This window comes from Pelodiscus sinensis, chromosome 3 (genome assembly GCF_049634645.1).
Source record: "Pelodiscus sinensis isolate JC-2024 chromosome 3, ASM4963464v1, whole genome shotgun sequence".
Classification (NCBI taxonomy): Eukaryota; Metazoa; Chordata; order Testudines; family Trionychidae; genus Pelodiscus; species Pelodiscus sinensis.
The window spans coordinates 188909873-188937397 of record NC_134713.1 but is presented as its reverse complement, the minus strand read 5'-3'; the positions used below and the strand labels follow the sequence as shown (position 1 = coordinate 188937397).

Here is a 27525-nt window from a genome sequence, read left to right as displayed (position 1 = left end):
ACATGGGCGGGAGGGATTATTGTACCAGAGAGTCATATCCTATTGCTTGTGTTTCTCAGTTACCCTTTGTATTCAATTACCTTTCCTGTTTGCTGCTGTGATAGGAAGACAGCAGTGGATTATTTCTCTCTAACATGGGGAGCGTGACCTTGGGGGCCTTTGTAAAGCTCTGCGGAAGAGTGAGGTGTCGTTATACCGCTGCACCTTTCATTAACCCCTGGCTTTCCTTTCAACATCCATACGTGAAAGTCAGAATCAGATTACAACATATAGCATTTATTTCATTTTAAACCCATCACTGACAGCAGCACTTAATTAACTTTGCATCATCTCACACCATGTCATCTGCTACTTTGGAATCATCAATGTGGAATTTTTTTTAACCAGCAAGGTCTCATTAAAAAAAAGTTGGATATAAAATGGAACACTATACATCTTCTATACCTCTATAATTTCTGTAGTAAGATTATGGCCTGAAACATAAGTCCAGGTATCACAGGCCCAGGGTGAGGCCTAAGGCCTAGACAGAAATGGTCAAGACTTTACTAATATAAAGCAAAGAGAAGCTGTGAGCAAGAGGCAGGTCCCTGATTATAGAAGTTGGCAAGAACAGGGCTGATATTACAGAAACACTTATACCTAAGAGGTACTGGACATAGGATGTAAGCACACTCCAGAGGGGTCATAACAGAGCACCTTGGTACCAATACACACCCCTCAGATAAGAAGAACATACCAACCCAGGTTCAGGACAGGGTCTGAACTGACAGCATGATAGCTAGTGATCGAACCCCCATGTACAAGGAAATGGGTAGTTCTAGGTAACGTCAGAGGGTGGCAACCTGATACATCAGGAGTGGTGAGTAACTTGTTTGTACCTATGTATAAAAGTGTACCCCAAAAAGTTGTCCTTGTCTGACTTAGGGGGCAGTGATGTGTTCCCATATCACCAAGTTGTTCCATTGTTAGGAGGTACATGAGCATAGTGGTTGGTAGAGTCTACAGGCAACTATTATTGTACATTGTTTAACAATAAACGAGTCCAGGCGCCTTCGATCCTTATCTGATCTTGTGGTTTTTTGGGGCTCTCTTAGAGTCTGCTGTGGTGGCTATTTGTGAAAGCCAACATAACATATAGAGGAGTACACACACACAGCCGAATGGTTATCAACAGGAGACCTGTCAGAGCACCACACCAGTGAATCCTAACTGCTACAATCTCTAATCAGTGCAGTTGACATCCTGAGTATAAATTTTTAAGTACCTTCCATTACAGTCAGTGTTTAAAAATAAACAAAACTCAGAATGGTTCTGTCCACCCTGCTAGGGTTGCCAGTTGTCCGGTTTTGAATTGGACAGTCCGGTATTTGAGCTTTCTGATAAGGAAACAAATTGAGGAAATATAAATGTCCGGTATTTTGTAAATAAGATGTAATGTAGATTATGAGGTAATGTCAAGTGTATCTGGTATTTTTGTTGAAACCATCTGACAAACCTACACCCAGTACCTGGAAGATGTAATTCCCAGCTCAGGTGGATGGACACACACTAACTCTAAACCACAATCTAAGCTTAATATATTAAAAGAGATTGGACATGAGTAGCAAATTCTACCCCAATCATTGATTTAGGCAGTTTGCAGAAATTCTTGAGGGCACGCTGCTCTTGCTTGCTGCTTAAAATTCCAGATATTCCTTTCACAGGCAAGAAATCTCTCTAGCCTGGATTCGCCTCCTCTTCCCCCCCCCCCCCCCCCCCCCCCGCCCCCGGTTCAATCCCTTGTTTCTCAAGTGTTTCCAGCAGTCTTTTTAGGCAGGAAGTCCATGAAGGAGAACCCAGATGATGTCACTACCCTGCCTAAAAGACCTTTTCAGTATGTCAGGAGGCCTGAGTCTCCAATTTTAATTCCCATGCCTTTCAGTGGGAAAATAGTAATATTCTGTGATGGATTCCAGGATGGCTTGGTCACATGTCTCTCTAGGGCCAGAGCACCCATAACTCAGAGGTAGTTTGTAGTCCTCAGAAAGGCTTCCCAGGGGGAGAGTACCATCTTCTAAGAACTATTGTTCTGCCTAATGGCCCTTCCCCGTCATCCATCTACACTGATTGCATGCTGTCTAGTGGGCATTCCCCAGGGGTAAGCACATTTCTAATAGATGCATAGACAATATTGCTAACTTCTGATCCAAGTATGACATGTGCATACAAACAGGATAACCATATTCAGTAAATCTAACCTTTTCAATGACAGCTTATATGCCTTATCTTGCATAAAATACAAAGTGATGCCATAATTATATCTTAATAATATTATGACGACGAATACGGGGTGTAATGCCGCACGTTCCATTTTCAGTCTAATTGATCTGCCGCGCCCTTTGCTTTCTGAGACAATTGAATTGACCGGTGTCTATGGTCAGTTGCTGGAGGAACAACCCCACAGAGCAGCAGGCCCTGATGTAAGACATCACGGGGGTGACTTTTTTTCTAGAGGAAACGGTGGCCAAGACACAGAATGTCCTTGATGCCAGCTGCAAAAGTATATTGTGTGTGGAAGAACTGAATAATTCTACAGAAAAAAAGGAGGTGGGGGAAATTTTAGGTGGAAAGACAGTCACAATGTCAAGATGCAAGCTGCCAGCCAAATTCAGGCACCTAAAAGTGCTGTGCTACAAAAAGAAAACAACAAATAAATAAGCCCTAGATTTTAATTATGGTGTTCTTTCATTCATGCACAAAATTAAAAACCTACCCGTCCTCCATTATTCTCTTTTTTTTAATTAAGAGGTTTTGCTACATTAAATGGCAGCTATTAGATGCATTAAATGCCATCAGATAGAACTAGTGCAACCAAACGATTCCTTTCTCCAGATTACTTAGGAAGGGCCAACCCCTGCCCTCTCTGTGGAGGCAAGGGATATACAGAATGACTTCCCTTCCCCCACAGCTGTAGGGCAGATTAAAAACCGAGTGCTTAGCAGAACGCAAGCAAGTTATGATCACTCTGGCCTGTTCAGCCCAGTCCTGAGGGGAACTTGGCCATCTTAGGGCATGGTCTGACTGCTGACCCCTTTCATGTGCTGCACTCAGGAACACATGCCGAGGGAGAGGTGTAACTGGTCCTCTCTGGTGGGCACTTGATGTCTGTGACATTCCATTCCATGCGCTTTCTGAAAGTGTACTTGTGATTCGAATATGATGCAACGGAGACGTTTTTTATGCAAGATAACACACGTAAGGCGTCCTGGGAAAAGTGATGATTTACTGAATACAAATAACCTGTTTCTATGCATGTATCATTTTTGTATCTGAAGTTAGGAATATTGACTAATGTAACTGTATTTCAACTATGCTACTTTGAGTGATGCCCAATGCTAACACTTCGGGTACTACCGTGAAAAAGCCAGATCCTTTACGGAGGACAATAGACAGTGAAAAGGTTTGTCTTTCCTGTGGATGCGCTATACAGCTACTGACTGATGAACTCTGTGATGCTACAGAATCAGGTGTCCTGGTCATCCGACACTAACCTCCATCTTGGACTCCTGAACTGCTCCACTGGGAGCTAGGAGAATCAAACAAAGCATTCTGCCATATGGAAACCCTATATAAGGCAGGAGAGGAAACAATCAAGGTCTTCAGTTTGATTCACTGCTGCTTCTCCCCCAAAAAGGAATACTTGAAAACACCTGCACACAAAAAGAATTGGAACTAACACAGGGCAAAGGGGGGAGGGAGAAGAAACAACTGGACCTAGACTAGAAAGACACATCTAGCCTGAAAAGGACTCTACCTAAAACTATATCTAGGTAGAAGAATTATTATTTGTAGCCAGTTTCTTTAGTGAATCAATCTTAGTTTGTGTGCTTCCCTTTATTTTCTTAATAATAAGCTTTGTTCAGTTTTCTACTTCTTTAACCACCTAAACTACAGCTGCTGTAGTTACATTTATTTCTTGTTTATAATACAACCCAGTTTGCGTGGTTTCTATATGGCGGGGCCAGACGTTGGGCAGACTTCCCTCTACACTGAAGGAGAAGGCAAGTTTCATACAAGTTTGGGTCCGTATGCTAAGGGAGGTGGATATCTGGGTGCTGCGGCAAGTCCCTTAAGCCCTCCCAGGGCTGATCTCAGTGTCTGTATTGTTGTGCATGGCCCTGCCTGTGTGCCTGGCTGGAAGAGGCTTGTGAGTCTGGCCCAGCAAGACCAGGTAAAGCCTGACAGACTAGGATGATTCAGTGATATCTTAGCACATTCGGTAACCTCTGACAGGGTCCCTCAGAAAGCTTTAGGAATGCACCATCATGCTGCATAGCTCCCTGCACCCCTCTCCTCCTCTCTCTCCTCAGTATACCTCATACAGGTAAGAGTGTGAGGGTTAGGACTTTATTCTGCAGATATCTCCAATAATATCAGAGTCACCATGTTGTTCCCAGCAGCTGCTAATAATAAATGTGTCATTAAAGAGAGGGGGAAGAAAAGAACAGCTTATTTAAGAAGTACTGGGTCAAATCTATGGTGTTCACTTGGCTGATAATTATAACTTTCAATGCAGTAATTTTCAAGTAAGCCTGCTGTTAACATGCTGCCCTTCCTTACTGCCAATTCAATTCCTTTAAAATTTTACATCCTAGTCCTTGTTCTGCCCTGGGGTGTTGTCATAAAATGCAATAATCATCTTCCTTTCTAATTTCCTAATAAAACACCATATTACTTTGCCAATAAAGCTCTAGGTCCTGCTTAGCTGATGTGTTGTGCCCTTTGCTTAGGGCTATTGGAATCTGTTTCTGTACTTAGCTGAGTTATCTAGCAGGAATGACATGGTTAGCTAATTTTACAGGGGACTCCTATGGGACTGATTCAAAGCGCCTTGAAGACAATTGGAGCCTTTCATTGACTTCAGTGGGCTTTGAATCAGGGCCTTCGAGAGCTGGGAAACCACGGTGAGTTTACAATGCACTTCTTAAGACCTTCCCACCTAACTCAGTAGAAGCAACACACCATCTTGGGCCTATCAGTACTCACATAAATGGGTCAATACTGCATCAGCAGGACACCTCACCAGGTAAAAACAGCTGATGTAGCTAAACTCATGCAAGTGACCCTGTAGAAAAACCCTTAGTTGAATGAAGGAAAACACTTCGCATGGAACCCCCTTTCAGGATATGATAAGCTGTCTGATTTACCAAAGGATACAAACTCATGGGTTATGTCTACACTCGCAGCTTCTTGCGCAAGAAATATGCAAATGAGGCTAAGCGTGGAATATCGCCGAGCCTCATTTGCATACCTAATGAGCCGCCATTCTTGCAGAAGAGGCTCTTGCACCAGAAGGAGCGGTCTACACTGCTCTTTCTTGCGCAAGAAAAACCCTTTTGCGCAATGCCGTTATTCTTGAAAATAATCAGCACAACGGCATTGCGCAAGAGGGTTTTTCTTGCGCAAGAAGAGGCAGTGTAGACAGCTCCTTCTGGTGCAAGAGCCTCTTCTGCAAGAATGGCGGCTCATTAGGTATGCAAATGAGGCTCGGCGATATTCCACGCGTAGCCTCATTTGCATATTTCTTGCGCAAGAAGCCGCGAGTGTAGACATAGCCATGGAGGTAAATGCTTTTGTCTTCTGCATCTCTCTTTTCTTACTAGTCTGTTGCCTGCCCTTAAGCAGCAGACCACCTTTTTCACTATCCCACATTTCAGTGGCAGGAAAGCCACTTGGCTCATGTTGTTTGTTCACAGATAGCAGCTAATGAAACACAGAACTGACCTTTTGTTTCTTTATTGGAAAGGCACTTCTCCAGGAAAGGGCTGTTAATACTCAGTTCATTTGAATGACTATACCCACAGCCTTACCCATATGCATCATACAAAAATTTGGCACACCACTGTGTCTTAATGCCCACCCACTTGCCTCTTCCTATCCCTGCTCTGCTTCCTCCAGAGAGGATCTAGTTAAAAGTGAAGAAGCCTGCCAGAGCTATTCGCAGAACTTGTGAAAGAGCCATTCAAGTGTACTGAAGCCATTTAACCGGCATCTGCCAACCCCTGCCAGCTTCTGAATTTACTGTGTTCGTCTACAGGATCTTAGTTTAAAATTAGTTTTAAGCAAGTTTCATTAGTATGCTGCTGAAGATTATAAGATCACATTAAAAAAAATCATCATCCCCCAGGCTGCCATCCGGCATAGAGGCACCCCTTTCATAGTACGGCATAGGGCCCCATAAACTCTAAGGAGGGCCCTGATTAAGCCACTGTTCTGACTGAAGGGGAAGCAGTAGGAAAATACCTCTGCACAAGGTCATTCCCTCTCCAGTCCCAGTCAGACTCGCTGCCTGGAAGACAGCAAGTACTACCTTATCAAAGACATTTCCACAGAGCAACTTTTTTGCATCTAGAATCCACCAAGTTGTATCAAATAGCAGGTAATTTGCAAACATGTCTGAAGGGAGGACACGCCTCCATCTTCTACAAAACTTCTAATTCACTCCCCAGTTCTCTAAAAGCTACTATTATAACCCAGCACCTCCTCAACACTACTCTGCTTCCATACAGAAATTAGATCATTAAAAACCCCAGCTATACTGCTGTCTGGTTGCGAGTCAACAACACATGAGAACTCAAAAGCAAGAAGAGACAAAGGAGGCTGCTCTATCAAATAGTCACATCTCACTTCAACTTGCTGTAAGTTGCCTGGCTGCAAACTGACTCCAATTGAACCCTTTGCTACAGAGCCCTTGAGCCTAAAAACAGGATCAGCTCCCTCATCTTCCCACTCTAAGTTTAAAAGCCTGTGATGTACTGAGGCTTGTAGTGGGAACACCTCTCCCTGTAGTTTCCTTAATTAACACATTAAAACCAAATCAATCACAAGTTTAACCTGGAGGGAGTCTTGCAATTTTGCTGCAGCTGGTAATGTTTGCCAAGGAGAGGATATATCAGCTGACCTTCTTCCTGTTGCTTATGTATCCTGGGTGGAGCTCCTCCAGCAGGAACACTCGTCTCATTGGCCTAATATGGGCTAGTTCAATTGTCTCTTAAGCCAACAAAATCTGTAACAATTGTTTAGCTCCAGGAAAAATAGAAGCATGGAAGTAGCAAAGACATTGGTCTAGGATGTGGGAGGCCTAAGTTGAATTCCCCCATCTTCTTTGTTGAGTCACCTGAATTCCCATCTGTAATAATGCCCTTAACCAATATTTTTTCACTCCTTAAACTTCAGTAAGGTCATTGGGGCTAACATTTTCAAGTGCCTAACTATTAGACCCCTCCATGAGCAGCCTCCTGTTCAAGGTGCTCAGCAGCCCTGGTTTCCCTTGATTTCCATGGGACTTGTGGATTCCCAGGAACACGGAATTTCAAGGCACTTACCTTGGTGCCCAAATGGATGCACTTGAGTTTGAAAATGTTGCTCTGTACTTTTAGAGGTTCTTGACAACGATTCTCACTATGGGTCATTGGTGGGCACTGAACCTTAGACCTTTAATTCAAGTGATAAAAGGCTAATCTTTCAGGTCCAGCCTCTAAGCACAATCTTCTGTGAAACTTTCCACCATCCCACAGTGACAGGTTTCTTGCCAGCCCCTTTTCAGGGAATGGTATTAGAGTCAGTCCTTTTTCACTTGCAAAGGAAGAAGGCGCCAATACAGAAGATTTGTGACTAGGAAAAAGCAGCAGAACTGCTGCAAGTAGGAAGAGTTCAATGGTCATGAATTAAAGACATTTCTCCCTGTAGAACCTATGTAACCAGTGTCAGAATGGATATTAAAAGCACTTAGGTGTTTTTTAAATGTAATATAACCCCCCATCCCTAATTAAGTTTCTCTGTTCTTTCAGAAGCATTTTGATGTCTGTAAATGCATACACTAACCAGTCTCAGAAGAGTAGCCGTGTAAGTCTGTAATTTTAAAAACAATGAGTAGTCCTGTAGCACTTTAGAGACTAACCAAAATATACAGAATCATGAGCGTTTGTGGGCAAAACCCACTTCATCAGATGAATTAGAGTGGAAATATCAGAAACCAAGAGATATATATAAAAACAGACGTACCTGTCAATTGTAGGACCCATGCTAATGAGGCTAATTAATAGTTTTTGAATGGTGCTCCCCAAACTTTTACATCAGGCCCCTGCCTCTCAAAGCTGCAGTCCAGGACCAGGAGAGGGCAGGGTTAGGGTTAGGGTTAGGGTCAGGGTCAGAGGCTGGGGCTGAGAGCCTGGGGCCAAGTCCAGGACTGCTGCAGGAGCAGGAAAGGGGCCAAGAGTTATTTTTTGTGTAAGTGACCGTTTCTCACTAAATCCAGCTTGCTTGGGTAGCAAAATAGATTAGAGAATTTAAATGGACTGTCTGTAACTTCATGGTGAAACTATTATAGTTTGCAGGAGTTCACATTTGTTATTAGCTTGGCAAGATCTAATTATAAAACACCCGTTTGGGATATCTGGCCTATTTTTGACAGCCTTCCCTGAGGTCAGCACACCCTCTCATGAGCTGTGTGACAGTATTCCTCATAGGTTCTTGCTAAATAAAGGAGTGTGCATATAAAGATCCAGTGACTTTTCTGGGTGAAATGTAGATGTTTCCAGGGTTAATGTTAATGTTTACACTCCTCCAGGGTGCAGAAGGATGGTTTTGGAGTTAAGACACTACAGACATCAAAGTTCTAACTTTGCCACACACTGGCTGTGTGACCTTGGGCAAGTCACTTAAGACCTGATCCCGGAAAGCCTTATGCTATGTCACTTCACCCACAAGAATTGTGCCTCTAGAGCCAAGTGAGGTGAACAAACATAAGCATGTGCATAAACTTTGCACGGTACATGCCTCAGTTCCCCATATATGAAATGGGAATATTTCCTTATCTTATTCAGGTGTTGTGAGGATATATCCATTAATGTTTGTGAGGTTAGCAGATACAAAGGCAATAGGAGCCAGGTAGGGATCCCTGGGCTTACTCCTGCTATCAGTTGATTTGAGTAAGTGCATGGAGTAGCATTCCTGGCTTATGTTGTCCCCCATCGCACACATAAACTCTATGGTAAGGTCTGAAGAATAAAGAGCAGCTCATTTTCCACCCAAGTCTTACAGCCATTGCATCCTGTGCAGTCCAAAAGATTTATTCCCTCATCAGGAATGGATCTGCAGATACTGCTCACCCTCTAATGCCATGGTGTCCAACATGCTAGCCATCTGTGGCTATTTGGTCAGTTGGGTGTGGCTAGTTCGCTGTAGTAGTCAATACAGTGGCTAGTGCTTCAGAATTGGTTGGACATCACGGCTTTAGTGCCTCTTACCCCACACACCTTATTTCTTTGACAGCGAGAAGTTATATATAATGCCCCAACTTACTGGTCATATGGTCCCCAATTGGCCCTATTTCATACCCTTATAGAGACAGGCATGGAGGAAGCAAAAGGAGCTAATGTTCTTCGAGTGCAGACGTTAAATGACAGGAGGAAAAATGACCATCTCTGGAGACAGAGATTTATAGTCATTCCTTAAAGGTCCCTTTTTATCTCAAGCCTTTTCCTCAAAGCAAAATTCGGGTTGCTTTATCTTAAAGTCATCAGGTCACAAACGCACCAGTCCAAGCTAACAGGTCATATTTCACTTTGGGGCATAGTTCCATGCTACTGAATGAAACTGCCTTTCCCATTTTATAATGTCAGCAGAACCTGCCGAATGAATTATTGCCTTGTAACAGACACAAGAAGGCTACACTTTTCCGAGCAGTTAATACTAATGCAATTGAACCTGAGAGAATTGCTATGCAACCTGCTAGAAGACAAAAAATGGGGGTAAGGTTAGTCTGGACCAATCTGCACCAAAGCACTGCTCCTTTTTGCAAATCATTTGCAGCCTGGGGCTCAGGGAAAGTTGCCAATCCATGTCCCTTCTGCTGGGCCACGTTTGGATGCATACGTTCATGGCTGATTATTTCTAAACACCTGGCTTTTAACCCCCTAGGGCTTGCATGGTAGTCCATATGTGGCACTTACTTTGCCTGACAAAACAGAGATAAGAGAGCAGCAGCTGCACACGTTAATTTTACAACAGGTCAGGGGGTTGTCACAGGCAAACAACTTGTTCTGTCTGTATTACTAGACATTATTATATTATTTCTTTCATTTGCTAACTGCTCTAGGTATGGCTTCTCTTTTCAGTAAATCTCTTCTTTCTCTTCTCTCACACACACATTAAACACAGGACGATAACCTTTCCAGAGAGCCTGTGCTGTAAATGAAATTCACGGAAGCTTTAAAAAATAAAGAGGAAATAAAAAACAAACAAAAAAGATCATTGCTAGCCTATGTGTCTAATGGGATGATGCCTGACAAGAAGTCATAATTATACCCCTCAGCACTCAGAAAAACCTACCCAGCATTCAAGCTTCCTTGAAAAATCAATCAATCAATGGCTCTCGAAACTCCAAAGCCTAAGAAGAGCATCACTTACTATTACCTGAGAATAGGTCTTTTTCAAGCAGGAACAGATGTGTCAATGGGACTGTTCTATTTTTCCCTGTGCCTCAAAGCAGCAAAATCTAGCCTCAAAGAGCAGGAGCTATGCTGTGTAAAGGGGAAATATGTTTAATAATATGCAAGCCAGCTCCTCAGGTTAAGCTCAGTGCTGAGGAAGTGGCTGTATTCCAGGTTTCTACTCACCCTGGCTTCGACCTGCTGGGCAGGTCAGAGGCACTGAACACCCACAGCTACAATGGAAGTGGCTACGGAAGTTCAGCACTCCTGAAAATCACGCCTCACTGTAACCTCACAGCAGCCTCCCTATCAGCCACAAAAGCTGAGAAGAGATGGGCTGCAGCGTTGAGTAAAGGTCAGATGCAGGGCTCATGGTGAATGTCTTTTATACCACTGAAAATGTGAACACAGCATTGATTCGCTGGAGTTCTGAAAATGTTATGCTAAATGTGTGCATGCAGTGTCCTTTGCTTTTGGTGTCTAATCTACTTGTTGCAATACATACTGTACTTGTGAGTAAATTACAAGAGCAGATAGTATCTTGCAACTGCATCAACTCTTTTCTGTCCCAACAGGGAAATAACCCATTCTGCTCTGAAGCAATAACATTTAAATAGTTTCAAGCACAAAGAAAAACGCATTATTATGCAAAACAAGATGAGGAAGGAAACACCCTGCCAAGCAGCAGTACACAATGCTCCTGGAGGGAAAGACAGACATTTGATTTTTTTTTGCTCACTGGACATCTGATACGCCTTTTGTTGTTGTTCAAGTGCCAGGGTGGAAAGGAATCACTTGCTGTTATCACTGCATACTCTGTACAACGGAAACTGCGTGTTACATGGGCTTCTGCATCTTTTTGTCCAGATTAGGCATTCATGAATATGTGCAAAGGATGCTCATGCATTTCCCCACTTAATATGGGTTGCAGATACAAATGGCCAGTTAGATGCATAACTAGCCACTTACACACCCAAAATAGATGCATAATTACACTATCATATGAGAGATGGTGTAATTACATGCACTTCACTTTGAACCTTCGGGCCCTCCATCTAAAACTGTAGCCTACATTGGAGACATAAAACTGAATCATACTCTTTCTCACAAAAACATACTAAAGTGAAGGGAAAACAAATAAACTCCTGACTGCCTGAGCCAGAGGATCTGTATAGGGCCCAGCCATACGAAATGGTTGCCCTTCCACATGTACCCTTTTCCTCTCACAGAAGCATGGTTGCCCTGGGCTACTATCCAGCCATTTATTCACCAGCAATGCCTATGTGCATCTACCCCTTCAATGTCATAAAAAACAGATTGCACAATGTTATTTGTGCACAATTGTTGCTTTGACCAGAGTTAAGTTTCCTTGTCATTTCCACCAGCGACTGGATGGATTTCATACTAACGAATGGAAAGTAATGCATCCTCTTCCCAGCATTCTCACCCTCTTGCTCCCTGGCAAAATTTTGCACAGCCCCAGCCACATGTATTAGCATGTTATGGCTTCCATAGGCTCCCTGGAAGCTCATCTCCTTCCATGATGTTCAGCTACGTGTGGACAGCTTTCCAAGTTCTCATGTTCTCCACCTAGGGGCACACACCTATTGGTAGATGTTGTTTCATTAGAATACTTCAATTCATTTCAATGGCCTGGTATTAAAACAAACTGGGTGGTTTGAGGCTCTTTAAAATAAAAAGTATGCTAAACAGTTATCATCTAATAAATTAGATAGCGTGCCTTTGAGAAACAAATTATGCATGAAAAGTTGTAAGGTTCTCAGCTTTACTCCAAGAACAAAACAAGTACTAGAGAGTGTAATTCAGCTGGATTTTAATAGTATATGTTGTAAGGGTACGTCTAGACTACAGGGTTTTGTCGACAGAAGTTTTGTTGACAGATACTGTCGACAAAGCTTCTGTCGACAAAGAGCGTCTAGACTACATTCAGTTCTGTCGACAAAGCAAGCTGCTTTGTCGACATAACAGTGTGGACGCAAAGGACAGTTTAGATGCAATAATGCCTTCTGTCGACAGAACTCTGTTGACAAAAGGCGTTATTCCTCGAAAATGAGGTTTACCAGCGTCGACAAAAGTGCTGAGTTCTGTCGACGTTATGTCGACAGAACTCAGCAGTAGTGTAGACGCAGGTTTAGTTTTGTGGACAAAAGTCCACTTTTGTCGACAAAACCCTGTAGTCTAGACACACCCTAAATGTTTCCTTTGTGTTTGTGAAAGGACTCGGTCTGTCCTGAAATCCACTGTTTATCTATCGAACCTGTATTGTGCAGGCATAAATCATCTCCCAAAACACTTTAACAATGATTAAATCCCAAGGGATAGCTAAATTATAACCTATGGTCCCATCTACAGTCTAGTTGCAACCAAGTCAGGAGATGCAGTTACAGTAAGTTTCTATTTCCTAGAACAGATGAGGTCTTAACAATGTTTAATGACCAATTTAAAACCAATTACAGGTTTATCCCATGATAACGTGAGTATGCTCCCAATGCTTGCTATAAAATGGATTTGGATTGCAAATGGATTTCTATCAACTGAATTTGACTGCCACTGTTGAACCTAACTGTTTATCTAATGTATAACTTTGTTAAAAACAAAACCAACAACAATAAAATAAAAAATACCTCTTCTTTGACCACGTCTATACTACAGCTAAAGCACAGATTTTTTTTTTCAACCCGGTTGTAATAGTTGTGCCCTGTCTGCAATTGCTAGGCCAATCTGTAGCATAACTTGGATAAGCCACATGTAAGTAAAAAAAATACTGCTAAAGTTCTTATTGTGTGAATGGAATTAAGCTTCCATGTACTACATCAGTCAAATACCTTAACCTGGAATATATGCCACTAGATGTGAGAGACAGTTCACTCTCCAGACTGTCTCTACTAACAAGGGTTCCAATTAATGCCAATCCTGGTGGTCTTTTTGTACAGTAGACTTCCAATAATCCGGAACCTATGGGACCTTGGTGGTGCCGGAGTATCAGATACGCCGGAGTATCAGGAGGTACTATAAAGTGGTTATGTATATACTGTATATAAAGTGTTCTTAACACTTTTTATTGTACATACTGTATACAGTATACTGTTTTAGTTTTTTTAACCCTTTTTTACCCTTTTCGCTTAGTTCAGCTGCTGCCACTGTTACTTTGTGACTCATTTTTTGCCTAAGCTCACTCACTAGGCTCTTGCCATTTTGATGCCGGACTATTAGGAGTGCCGGACTATTGGATGCCGGACTATTGGAGTTTTACTGTACTATGGATTTCTGTCCGGTAGATATCGGACTGATCCCAAACTCATTCATATAGACCATCAAATGGCCACCATATGGTGATATCTTTTAGTCAGTGTTGACCTGTACTCTGAATTAAAACCAGAAACCTAAAAATGTAAGGCTATGTACTCCTTTACCTGTCTCCCTGGCCATTAGATGGTCTTTTTAATTTACACTTTCTGTCTTTAATTCAGAGTACAGGCACAAGCAGCCGCAGTACAAACTTCCCAGTAGGTCCCAACCCTGCCCAGAATCTATATCAACAGGTAAGAAAATAGTTTAGCCTCAGTGTCTTCTCTGTTGAAACTGCCAACAGGAATGCAAACTGTGGTTTTGTACTGCAGATACCCCATCTACTATAGGAACTGGTCTAGGATTTTTCTCTTTGGCCACCACACACTCTTCAAATGTTGACAGATGTTTGGCTCGCTAATCTCAGAGCGGCCTTTGAACTAATATCCTAGGCACGGTATGTCCTAGAGTCTATATCAATTGATCAGTATCTTGAGCTGTCCAGTCTTCCCACTCAGCTTGGCTTTTATGAATTTGTAGATCGTACTCGTTCTAGAGAGGCATTTTGAAATAATTTTGGACAAGCACTTTAATCCAGTTTAAAAGATGTACACCCACATTAATAAGTAATTAAACTTTTCACTTACATCATGTAAACCATCTTTAACCAAGGATATCAGAGTACTTCCACACATGTTAATTAACCTTCACAACTTTCCTCTGAGCTACGTAAACCATAATTCGTGCAATGACTTGTACGTGTTTTTCACCGAACAGTATAATATGCCTTCTAAGAATGCATACGAGACTGCGGTCCTGCAGGTATTCCATACACCTTATTCCCACTGATATCAGTGAGAATTTTGATTGTGAAAGAAGTGCAAGATGAGTTCCATATGGAAAACATCTAATCCTATTATTTTTCATCCATTCTTCTCCACACAAAAAAACTCCCAGTAGTTTTAATGGGACATAGATACATAAGGACTATAGAACCGAGTCCTTTAAAATAAATACCCAAGCAACCACACATTGGCACATGCTAACTTAATTTAAAGTATCAGCAGGACATGTAGCCCACTGGGTAATCATGACTTCAGGTGGCAAAATAATAATTTTCTGTAAATCACAGAAGAGGGTCTCATCCCACCATTTCCCCCATCTAAATGACATTAAAGCCACAAAAGGGTCATTTACCTTCAATCAGAAAACAACTCAGAAAATCACAGTAGTTATCTACTGTAGTTAAATAAGCTGTTTAAATTTGTTTCAAGCAGTGAAAATGTTGTTACCTTCCCAAGTCCCAGTTAAATCATCATTTACAATATATCATTTAAAATGTATACTCTTCTGGTAAAGATCCAAAATAGCTCTACAACATGTGTATACTTATGACTGAGACTACTTAATGCTATTTTATATTTGAATAGATAAAATATTAAAGCAAGAAAAAGGTCCCGATTATCCACAGAGAAGCATAATTCCACATTGCTAAGATACCCATATTTCCTGTGGGTAAATGAATATTCACAGTAATCTAATATCAAATACTTTGTAGAAACAAATTCTTTTAAAAGACTCCTCAAGTAAAGGATTTTGCCATGTATATCAACAAAGTGCCAACAGCATGTTTTAATTTCCCTTGTGTTTAGATGCATGAGCATTATCAAAAATCCCTTCAGTGTCTACAAAGACATTGAATAAACTTGAGGCCATATCCTGGAAACTCTTACTCATGCAAGTTCTTGCACAGGATCAATCTCTGGTTTTATGACTTTATTACATTCAGGCTCAAAAGGAAAGGATATTTACTCTTCTACATAATGGGGAGGGATTGTTTGTTTCTGTTTTTTGGACTTCCTGCTCAGATATGTGGACTGAAAGGTCTCAGCACTTACTTGAAGGGGTGGAGCTGTTGGCACCTTTACAGAAAGGAAGAGATTCTGTGGTGAGGGGCAGGACTATGACTCAGAAGGCCTGGAGTCTGTTCCGGTCTCTGCTACTAGCTTCCTGTGTGATCCTGGACAGGTCACTTGGGGCCAGAGTTTTACAGGTATTTAGGTACCTAAAGAAGTAGATGGCAGCTAATGTGATTTTCAGACATTTTGAGAGCCTAAATTGCCTGTAGAACACTTTGCCATAGGATGCTATGAAGGCCAAGACTATAACAGGGTTCAAAACAGACCTTGATAAATTCATGGGGGCTAGGTCCTTCAATGACTATTAGCCAGGAGGGGCACAGATAGTATCCCCAGCTGTTTGCCAGAGGCTGGGAGTGGACTACAGGGATGAATCACTTTGCCTGTTCATTCCCTCTGGTGCACCTGGCATTGGCCACTTTTGGATGACAAATACACTATTCCTTTGGTCTGCCCCAGTATGAACGTTCTTATAACCTACGTTAGGTCAACTTACAATCATTGCCATAATTACTTTGATGTCCACACTACTCTCCTTCAGTAGGTTGTGCACGTCCTTATTAGGGTCAGCATGGGGATCTGAGAGACAGGGTCTCAGCTCCTCATACAGTCCCTACCAGCAGCCTGGACGCTCTGAGGCTTTTAGCTTCCCACCACAGGAGCTCAGTCATCATCCTAGTCCCTGAGATCTTGGCATACCTTCCCCCAGCTCTCCACCACCAAGAGCTCGGTTGCCCATTAGTCTCTCAACTCCTTTGCACCAGGGGTGCGTCTAGACTGGCAAGATTTTGCGCAAAAGTGGCCGCTTTTGCGCAAAAACTTGCCAGCTGCCTACACGGGCCACTTGAATTTGCGCAAGAGCACTGACGTTCTCATGTAAGAATTCAGTGCTTCTTGCACAAATACTTTGACGCTCCCACTCAAGGTTAAGCCCTCTTGCGCAAGAATACTTGTGCAAGAGGGCCAGTGTAGACAGGCACCTTAATTTTTTGCGCAAGAAAGCCCAATGGCTAAAATGGCCATCGGAGCTTTCTTGCGCAAAAGCGCATCGATACTGGGCATGGATGCTTTTGCGCAAAAGCATCCATGCCAATCTAGACGCTCTTTTGAAGAAATACTTTTAACGGAAAAAACTTTTCCATTAAAAGTATTTCCGCAAAATCATGCCAGTCTAGACCCAGCCCAGGAGTCTGGCATGCCCACTTCCTGATCTCCCAGTGCAGCAGGGCCTTGGTGCAGTCAGGCTCCCAGTGGACAGCCAGGAGCCTGTGTGTAGCAGCTGAGTCTCTGTAGGAAGAAACCCAGCACTGTCATACTCTGTGGGGAGTGTGCAGCTGGACTGGGAGCAAGGAACTGAGACATAGGTGGTAGCTGGGCTCTGAACAAGGTGGGTACAGCCCAGCTGGGAGTGGGAAGTCTGGGAGCAGCTGGATTTTAACTGATGCCTCCCACCCATTTCTGCAACAGCTCAGTTTTCTTGTCAGTTGCACAGCCCCACATGGATGTAAGTAATGCTGTGTCTGGACTCGAACTACACCAACATAAGCCCTATGCTTCTTGTGGAGGTAGAGTTACTATAGCACTGTACTTACGCATTTACATCTGTGGGAGCAAGGCTGTAGTGTGTATACTGGCTTCATTAGATTTATGTAAGATGCCTTACATTGATCTAACTCTGCAGTGTAGGTCAAGCCCATGATTAATTTTTCTGCATGTCCACTGAAGGTGGGACAGGAAGTAAAGAACTTAATCTGCAGCAAAGGAGATTTAGATTAGACATGTGACGGCTCATATTTATATGACTAAGTCAGGGTTGCTTTAGACAAAATACCTTATGTAACCTATCCATTTTAATGTTACAATCTGCTGTATTTGTATATCCTATTTTGGCGCATGTATCATTCTTGTATGTGAAGCTAGAAACATAAATTGTGAGTCTGTTTATAATTGTCAATGTGCTAATGGGAGCCATTAGTGGTGCCCTGGAAGCCTAAAAATTTAATGATTAAGTCAACAACTTGTAAACAGCCTTGAGAGGAGGAGCCTTGAAAGGAGGCTCTTGTGCAAAAGGGGGTTTTGCGCAAAAAAGAGCAGTCTACACAGTTCTATTTTGCGCAAAAGCTTCTTCCGCAAAAGGGATCTGAAGAGGAAATGCAAACGCGAGCGCGACATGTGCAAATGAGCGTTCTATTTGCATTTCCTCTTGCAGAAAAGCCTTTCAGTATAGGCATAGCCTTAGGCTATGTCTACTCTACGTGTTTTGTCAGAAGAGGCAACGCAAATGAAGCACTGATTAGCATTTTATCACACTTCATTTGCATAATCTCTTCCAATCTGTTTTTGTGCAAGAGGTTTTTGTGCAAAAACATGCAGTGTGAACATGTCTGTTTTGCGCAAAATCCCCTTATCCCAGAGAGGCATAAGAATCTTGTGTAAAAAGGGGGTTTTGTGCTAAGCGGACATGTCCACACTGCATGTTTTTGCACAAAAACAAATCAGAATAGATTATGCAAATGAAGCACAAGAAAATGCTAATCAGTGCTTCATTTGCATTGCCTCCTCCAACAAAACAAGTAGTGTAGACATAGCCTAAGAGCAAACAAAGGGAGGGCAACTGACCCAAGTCAAAGAGTTTGAAGATTATGCCTGAAATAAGAACAGCTCTTTAGGGCAAGAATCTGCAGGCAATAAGTTTCTTAGTGAATTAGAACTATCTATGTGTTTTCTTTTCATTTTAATTTAGTAAGTTACTTTAATCGGTCTGTTTTCACTTGCATCCACTTAAATCCTGTTTGTACTTAATAAAAATACTTTTGTTTACTATCAGGTCCAGTGTAAGTAATTGCTACCTGGAGGAGCAACACTGTGCATATCTTTCATTGATAAAGGAAGTTTACCTAATGAGCTTTCACTGTGTAAACGTTTTATACAGAAAAAGATTTGGGGTTTTGATTCTTTTTGAGGGTTGACTTCCTGGGTGCTGTGCCCTAGAACTGCATCCTCCCACAGCAGAAGTGGTTCAGTGTCTGCATTTCTCAGCGGGGGGGGGGGGGGGGGGGGGGGGAGGAAGCGGGGGGGAAACAGTTACCCCAACTCTATGCCTTGTCTGGGGGAGATCAGAAGATCTGGCCCAGCAGGAAAGGGTGATGGGGAGCCTCAGAGAGCAAGAAGGCAGGTGTCAGTGGCATGATCAGCACACTGGGAAAGAATCCCAAGGGGAATTCTGTGATCACCCCCGGTCACTAGACTTTAAGGAAAATTGTTCCAGCCATAGGTACCCTCCCTCCACCACAAGCCCCCCACCTGTGTCTCCTCCTCCTTCCCCTACCACCGCCCCCCCCCCCCCCCGACACAGAACCCCGCACTCCTCATATCTAGTATTCCCTATAAGCTCTGCACTTGTGCAGCTACTCAGGATAAATTCAAATGCCACCAGCTGATCAGCAGAGTGCACACAGCAAGGTTTTATGTTTATACTGGTAGTGCACATTTGCACATGCCTCAGTGCACAAAAAAAATTATTCTGGACGTGGATGGAAAATTTTATTCTGGATATGGAAGGAACAATGCTCACATCTCCTTCTCCCCTCCCCCCCCCCCCCCACAGCCTCTACCTCACAAGCCCTCCTTCTTCCCATTACAGTCCCTCACTTCACATCCCCCCTTCTAGTCCTCCACCCCACCACAGAATCCTTGCCTCACATCCCCATCTTTCTGCCCCTGTCCCCATAGGCTCCCCCCCACCTCACATTCCCCCTTCTACCCTGCCCAGCCCACCACAGGCTGCCCCACCTCACATTCCCCCCCCCCCCAGGCCCCTCACTCTGCCAAAACTCCCCCAACTCACATCCCTCTTCTGACCCTCCCCATGTAACCCCCACCTCACATCCCCCTTCTGCCCCACCCCCTCCAAACCCCCATCTCACACCCCCTTCTGCCCCACCCCCTCCAAACCCCCACCTCACATCCCCCTTCTACCTCCCACCCCCTCCAAACCCCCACCTCACATCCCCCTTCTACCTCCCCCCACCTCACATCCCCCTTCTACCTCCCACCCCCTCCAAACCCCCACCTCACATCCCCCTTCTACCTCCCACCCCCTCCGAACCCCCACCTCACATCCCCCTTCTACCTCCCCCCACCTCACATCCCCCTTCTACCTCCCACCCCCTCCGAACCCCCCATCTCACACCCCCTTCTGCCCCACCCCCTCCAAACCCCCACCTCACATCCCCCTTCTACCTCCCACCCCCTCCAAACCCCCACCTCACATCCCCCTTCTACCTCCCCCCACCTCACATCCCCCTTCTACCTCCCACCCCCTCCGAACCCCCATCTCACACCCCCTTCCGCCCCTCCCCCTCCCGAACCCCCACCTCACATCCCCCTTCTACCTCCTCCCACCTCACATCCCCCTTCTACCTCCCACCCCCCTCCGAACCCCCACCTCACATCCCCCTTCTACCTCCTCCCACCTCACATCCCCCTTCTACCTCCCACCCCCTCCGAACCCCCACCTCACATCCCCCTTCTACCTCCTCCACCTCACATCCCCCTTCTACCTCCCACCCCCTCCGAACCCCCACCTCACATCCCCCTTCTACCTCCTCCCACCTCACATCCCCCTTCTACCTCCCACCCCCTCCGAACCCCCACCTCACATCCCCCTTCTACCTCCTCCCACCTCACATCCCCCTTCTACCTCCCACCCCCCTCCGAACCCCCCACCTCACATCCCCTTCTACCTCCTCCCACCTCACATCCCCCTTCTACCTCCCACCCCCTCCGAACCCCCACCTCACATCCCCCTTCTACCTCCTCCCACCTCACATCCCCCTTCTACCTCCCACCCCCTCCGAACCCCCACCTCACATCCCCCTTCTACCTCCTCCCACCTCACATCCCCCTTCTACCTCCCTCCCCCTCCGAACCCCCACCTCACATCCCCCTTCTACCTCCTCCCACCTCACATCCCCCTTCTACCTCCACCCCCTCCGAACCCCCACCTCACATCCCCCTTCTACCTCCCCCCACCTCACATCCCCCTTCTACCTCCCCCCACCTCACATCCCCCTTCTACCTCCTCCCACCTCACATCCCCCTTCTACCTCCCACCCCCTCCGAACCCCCACCTCACATCCCCCTTCTACCTCCTCCCACCTCACATCCCCCTTCTACCTCCCACCCCCTCCGAACCCCCATCTCACACACCCCTTCCGCCCCTCCCCCTCCAAATCCCCATTTCACACCCCCTTTCAGCCCCTCCCCCTACACACCCCACCTTACATCCCCCTCCGCCCCTCCCCCTCCCAACCCCCATCTCACACACCCCTCCTGCCCCTCCCACCCCTTAGATGCCTTCCCCCGAGCACAACCCCGCGCCCGCCCGCTTTCCCCGGCGGCGGGGCGCTCCCGGCTGGCTTACGGGCGCGCGGCCGCGTGCGTGCAGGCGGCCAGAGCGGGCGCCGGGCGCGTTCCCGGTGCCGAGGTGCCCTGGCCCCTCGCCTGCTGGGACCTGCCGCCCGGGCGAAAGAGAGAGGGAGGTGAGCGAGCGGGCGGGGGCGCGCGGCCACCCACGGGGGGGGGGGGCGCACCGCGCGGGAGCGGGGAGGTCAGGGGGCGGGAGCCGGGGGGTGCGGGACTGCGGCCTGGAGGGACCCGAGGGGCCGGTCCCAGGGCAAAGGGCCCCTCCCTGTCAGAGTTCTCCCCTGCGGGGCTGGGCGGGATGCTGCCTCCACCGCGGCTGGGTGCTCGTGGGCACGGGTCGGAGTTGTCCCAGGCCCAGGCCGGGCAGCCTGGCCCGTGCAGGAGCAAGGCGCGTGTGGCTGAGGGCTCAGAGACGGAAGAAAAGCCCCGGTCCCTTCCAGATCGGGTTCCAGGAGCGATTTGTGTCTCGTTCGAAGGGGAAGGAAATGGGAGCGAGCCAAAGCTCCCCAAAGAGAATCTCAGCCCTGGTCTACAAGAGAAAGTTGGGCTGGTGTGTGAACCGCTTCACTTAACACGGGTACAAACAGCTGGGGGGAAACATTGAGTTAAGTTTACGACACTGAAAGTGTTTACAATTTGCTTTTAGAGTAACCACTGTGGGACTCTTAGGCAAGAATTCGTAGTGAAGTTGTCACCGGGGTGTGTGACTGAACCAAGAAACAAAAGGCTTTCATTTGTGTTTTGATCAGACAAAAAACTTTGCTGAGCAGGACAGTGCTTTTGCAGATAAATTCAGGAGAGTAAAAATTACTCTTGCACATAAATGCTTGCAAAGTTAGATCTTTGATTTGGAAAATAAACATTATCTTTAAGTTTCCAAAATGGTGATCGTGATAGAAATGTAGCTGTGTTAGTCTGGCATAGCTGGAACAAAAAACAGGACGATGTAGCATTTTAAAGACTAACAAGATGGTTTATTAGGTGAAAGCTCATCGCCTAATAAACCATCTTGTTAGTCTTTAAAGTGCTACATAGTCCTGTTTTTGTTCCAAAATGGTGATGTTACCTATAATAACTTAAAATAGTATTTGACCTTTGGCCATGTTCCTTTTAAAAATGCATACAGGTTGAACCTCTTTATTCTGAAACTCTCTGGTCCAGCAACATCCATGGTCCAGCATGACTTTAGTTAGATGGATATCTGTTTATCATAGATGTGGCCACATTTGCCGCCATCCCATAAAGTTTGTTGACTGCCACTAGTCCTGGCTCTCAGTGTTCTGTGCTGTTATGTAGCTCTAATTTACCCTTAAATGTTTTCTAAAGCCACATCTCCGCTTACCAGAGGATCGACGCTCTGGCAAGTGATCTCCTGGACTTCTATTTAGTTGGTCTGTTGGCACCGGTATTCCTTGACCAGAACTATATTAGGGGCAGCAGCAGCGCAAGGTAGCAGGGATCTCCCCAGGAGAGAGGCTGGGAGCACAGAGACTGCCACCCTCACCCCTGGGCACTATCTAATAGATGTGTGACCCCCTAAAATTTGATGCAGTTACACAACTATTCAATTACATGCTATCTAACATCCCTAATTTAGGGCTTTGTAGAGTAAAAGTTATATGGTGCTGTATGTGGCCTCCTTGCATCCTTTTTTAAAATCTGAAGTTCAGAGACTCAAGATTGTTTTAAACAGACAAGAACTGATCCCTCTATTGTATATGAAAAGTGGTGTGTTCTGTCCTGGCACGTGACATGTCTGGTTTAATTATAGAAATGAATTCTCCATATTAAATCTTTACTTTTTAAAACCTTTAACCTGTATTCATTCATTTTTACAGAGCTTGAGAAAGGTGAGCAATAGACAGCTTTGGAGAGTTAAGTCCTCTGTTTATCCTTATATCCAGGGCTCGCCTGTGGCAAGTAGATTATAACCCGGAAGAGCCGGGTTCGGGCGAGCTGCGCATGCGCAGATCGCCGGATAGTGTGGCTGGCGAGCGGGGCTCACAGCGGTTCGGCGATCCCTGCTTATATCCTTATATAGCCAAATGCACTTTATATTTCTCCTCCAGTATACATACCCCCACTCTAACCTGCAGGAAGCACCTTCAGAAATTAATGTAATTCTGAATCTTTAGTGTTTGCTGATGCTGGCAGCAGAGCTACTAATTTTGATGGTAATTTTTATCATGTGAAAGTGACAAGAAGTTCTGTGGCACCTTATAGACTAACAGATGTATTGGAGCATAAGCTTTCATAGGCAAAGACCCACTTCATCAGATGCATGTTATGTGAACTCCTACCCATTAGAACCTACATTAGAGATGTTTAATCAAGTAAATGTGTAGTTGCTGAAAATGTCAGTGGTTGCACAGTTACACACGGGAGGCAGGCAACTTCATTCAAACTTATTCCTGAATATATGGGTGTAGGGAGCTTTTAAGCCAGCTCCCAGCACATACCAGGAGCCTGTATGTAACCATGAAGGTTAACCGATGAGCCAAGGCTCATCAGTTAACCATGCTCACAGTTACATTTTCATATCCTTAACCTGCATACAACAAACTTTACTAATAGGCCACCCAATATCTATTGATGATATTGACATGGACTGATTGCTCACCTAGATTGAATTAAAGCTGGAGCTCTAGTGATGACAGGCTCATATTCTTTTTTGTTTTGTTTTTTTTAATGAGAAATCCAGCTCCTTTCTGTTTTGTGAACCCATGTAAATAATATCAAGGGTGATCTATTCTGGACAAAATCTAGTTATTGTAGCAGGTCAGAATAACAACCCCAAACAGTCCTTGCTAAAAAAGATCCCAAACAAACATACACGTTATTTGAATTACAAAAACATCTAAGGTTGCAACTGGAATTGAAGCCCTATTGTGGCAGGCAATGTATAAATACCTAATAAGCAACCATACCATTGAAAGTGTAAAGATGAAGCTAGATAAATTCATGTAGGTTAGGTTCATCAATGTCTGGTAGCCAGTATGGGTAGAAATGGCGTCCCTAGCCTCTGCTTATCTGGAAATGGATGATAGGAGAGGGATCACGTGATGATTACCTGTTGTGTTTACTCTCTCTGGAACATCTGGCATTGACTACAGATAGGATACTGGGCTAGTTGGACCTTTGGTCTGACCAGTATGGGTGTTCTTATGAACAAATGAAATATTATCCTTACTTTGCAAATGAGGAACCACAGTACTGATAGATTAAGGGGCTTGCCCAAGGACACACAAAAAATCCATAGCAAAGCCCAGAATTGAACCCAGATATGTGTTCTGATCCAATCCCTTAACAACAAAACCATCTTATTTTAAATCTGAGGAGAATAGTTTAAGCAAATGTACATCTATTTAAAACTCTGTTTAGGACCAATCTTCCTTTCTTTGCCCCCCATTTGCTGGAACTCTCTAGCAGAGGGAAATTACTACGAAAGAAGAACAAAGGAGGCTGGTGTCTTTGCCAGCCAAAAAGTTGTTTGTTTTTTTTAATCCGGGGGGAGGGGGACAGTGGATGCTTCTGACCCACAAATGGTCTTCCTGGGTCTTGTGAAGTATCCTATGCAATCCACATTCTGAAGGAAGACCTGTCCCTCGGTCAGTGGTAGAATCACCCTCCAAATCAGTAGAATTTTTAATTACTTGTTGAGCACATCCTCTAGTTTAGGCATAGGCAATAAGCAGCCCATGGGCTGGACATGGTTCTCCAGGGTTAGCCCATAGTGGAACACCAGATGTTTCATTTACTGGTGCATCTGCAGGTACCGCTGCTTGATTAATATGATACACATGCCACTAAATTGTGAGACGGTGTGGAAAGTATTGAAATAAAAATACTGGAGCATGACTGATCTAATAAGTAAAATGTGACTGAAATGTTTAGATCATAAGAAAATAAATGTAACTTTCTAAAATAGTAATTTCAAAGGAAAATACTGCTTAGTTTTCATCTCACCTGTGGGACCCTCATTCTGAACTTGATTTAGCAAAAAATCCACATAAAATAAAGCTCTTGAAGCCAGCTTTTAAAATCATGAACAGGTAATAAGATACAAAGCCATTCACGTGTACGTCAAAGATTAATCCAGCTTGTGCTGTATGGCCAACAGCTCTTTAAAGTTAGATTTCTAAAGCTTCAAATGTTTCAGATCCAGCTTAGGTTGACAGCGACCAGAAATGATCACCTAGATCAAAACTGTGTACAGTATTCAATAATTTTTTACAGTATCACAAATTGGCCATTTTATATACCCTGAACTTCACATTGGTGAAAAGTGAAGGTCAGTAAAACAGAATAAAAACTTCCATCATTCTTTAAGAGATTGGGAGTTGTAAACTGTCTGTTATGCCCATGAAGCAATATGCTCCTTTTTTCTTTGATTGGATTGTTTGCTTTCCTTTTCTGTCTTTTCGAAATTCATCATTAATAGCAGACATTGCCAACTTTTTTTTTTCTGTTTTTAAACCATGTCTTTCACTGAATGCTGCCAGGTATAATCTCCCATTATAAACACAAATTGCCAAGTTGCTGGTTCGATTTAGATGTTTAAACTGCACTTTTATCTGTAGTAATGTTTAAGGAACTGTAGTTTAAACCAAGATTATTATTTAGTTTACCTATTATAGAACATAATTACATTTACATCACAATACTTAGCCCAGGATTTTTTTAAGGTTCTCTTTGTTTTATTTTACCCAATGTAAGGGCTGCCATCTTGATATGCCAGGGAGTTGTCTTTAATTCACAGAACAGATACAGTGTGAGCAATGGTAATGTGAGCTTCCCCGCTACTCTGCCAGTGTGCCTTAACCCTGCTAACATGATGAAACCATAGATCTGTCTACATGAAAAATTTGCTATATTTTAGCTATACTAATAGTTAAAGTGGGAACAATCTCCTGGATGCAGTTCCATTGTTATATAGCTGCCTTATGTTTGTGTAGTTATTCCTCTAGGGAAGGGATAAAGTATATTTGTAGAAGGCAGCTTTATTAGAGATTATATACATGTAACTGTTTTGTTTTTAAAAATCATACCCTTCACTGAAATAGTTAAACCAGTATAAAATTGTTGGTAAGGCCCATCTTTAAGATAAAAAGGGAAGTTGAGTCTGCATAGACACTTAGTATTCAACCTCCCCACTGAGATTCTAGCAAGGGTGCTAATTGTAATGGTAGCATTTCTGAAGTACACTGTGATCACTGGCTCCTTTCTTGCAGGGCACTGAACAATCATTAAATGCTAATGACTTTTGATTACTAGTGACCTCTGTCAATTTAGAATGGGTGACCTAGAGATGAAAAGCTCTGTATCTCATTACCAATTTCCTGAGCCATCCAGTCTCTCTTTTATACATCAGTTTTGGTAAGAGACAGGATAGAATTAAAGTTGATCTGTTTGTCACTTGTTACAAAAAGGGTTGTGAATGTTGTCAGATCTGATCTTGGAAACAAAAATGGCAATCACTGAGAAAGAGAACTTACTTTTTGACCCAACAAGACTTTGAAGTACATTTTTATCATATGGTTGTGTAGTTGCAGGTTTACTCATTCAAAAAATTGTGTCTAAGGTTACCTGTATTCTTTTGTTTTCATTTGAATTTGGTTCCACTAAAAATAAATTAGTGTTTGTAGAGTACATTCTAAATATTATTTTTGAGATATCCCTTGCCTATGTTCCCTAGGCTGGGTGGCAGTGGAAGATGTATATCGGCCCATTGGTAAAACTTCATGGTGTAGGAAAACTAGCAATAAAACTTTGCGTGCTATTCCAGTCCAACATTCAAATGGAACAAAATATTGGTAGATTAATTAGTTTGAACAATGATTTCAATTTTATGAAGACTGCATCCCTCTAGCACATGACATCAGAAACCTTGCTCAATATAGTTATCGTCCAGGCAGACTGCATTCATGCAGCAAATTCTTTCAAAATCAGCATCAAGTATAGCTTTAAGCATTCATTTTGTAGATTTAATGTGGCTAGGTAGTTATTTTTTTGGTCTAATTCCAAGCATAATACCTATAATGGATCCAGTATGTGACTATAGCTCTTCATGTAATGGCAAAACAGCTGTTCCACTGTCTACTGGCAGTTACCAAAAACAATAAGAAAAAAGCGATGTCACGTTCTGTGCTTGATTATGCAGCTACTGATTAGGAGTAATTCCAACTGAAGTCAATATTTGCACAATCCACCCTCCATTAGTAATGGTCTTTTTTTTTTTTTAACATGCATAGAAAGGTTTCAAAAATGTAAGCAACAACTAGCTACAGAATTTTCAATGTTTGCCAGAATCCAATATAGAAAGCATCAAGAGCGAGTGCATAATAATGTCCTGCTCCTCCTCCTGGGTGCAAGGATCCCTACCAGATTCATCGTGTTCT

The 27525-nt window shown here is 43.8% G+C and overlaps 1 protein-coding gene across 3 annotated transcripts in view; it reads left to right on the top strand.

The window, feature by feature from the left end:
- BTBD3 (BTB domain containing 3) overlaps nucleotides 1–27525 on the top strand; it is a 52324-nt gene that overhangs the window by 8884 nt on the left and 15915 nt on the right. Inside the window, exon 1 of one of the 3 annotated variants that reach the window (XM_075925656.1) lies at nucleotides 21094–21243. The exons of 1 other annotated variant lie outside the window; for it this stretch is intronic. The gene's annotated coding sequence lies outside the window, so the exon portion shown is untranslated. Of the gene's footprint in view, nucleotides 1–21093; nucleotides 21244–21545; nucleotides 21678–27525 lie in introns of those variants that run through there. One more of the 3 variants, XM_075925657.1, reaches the window with a different exon arrangement.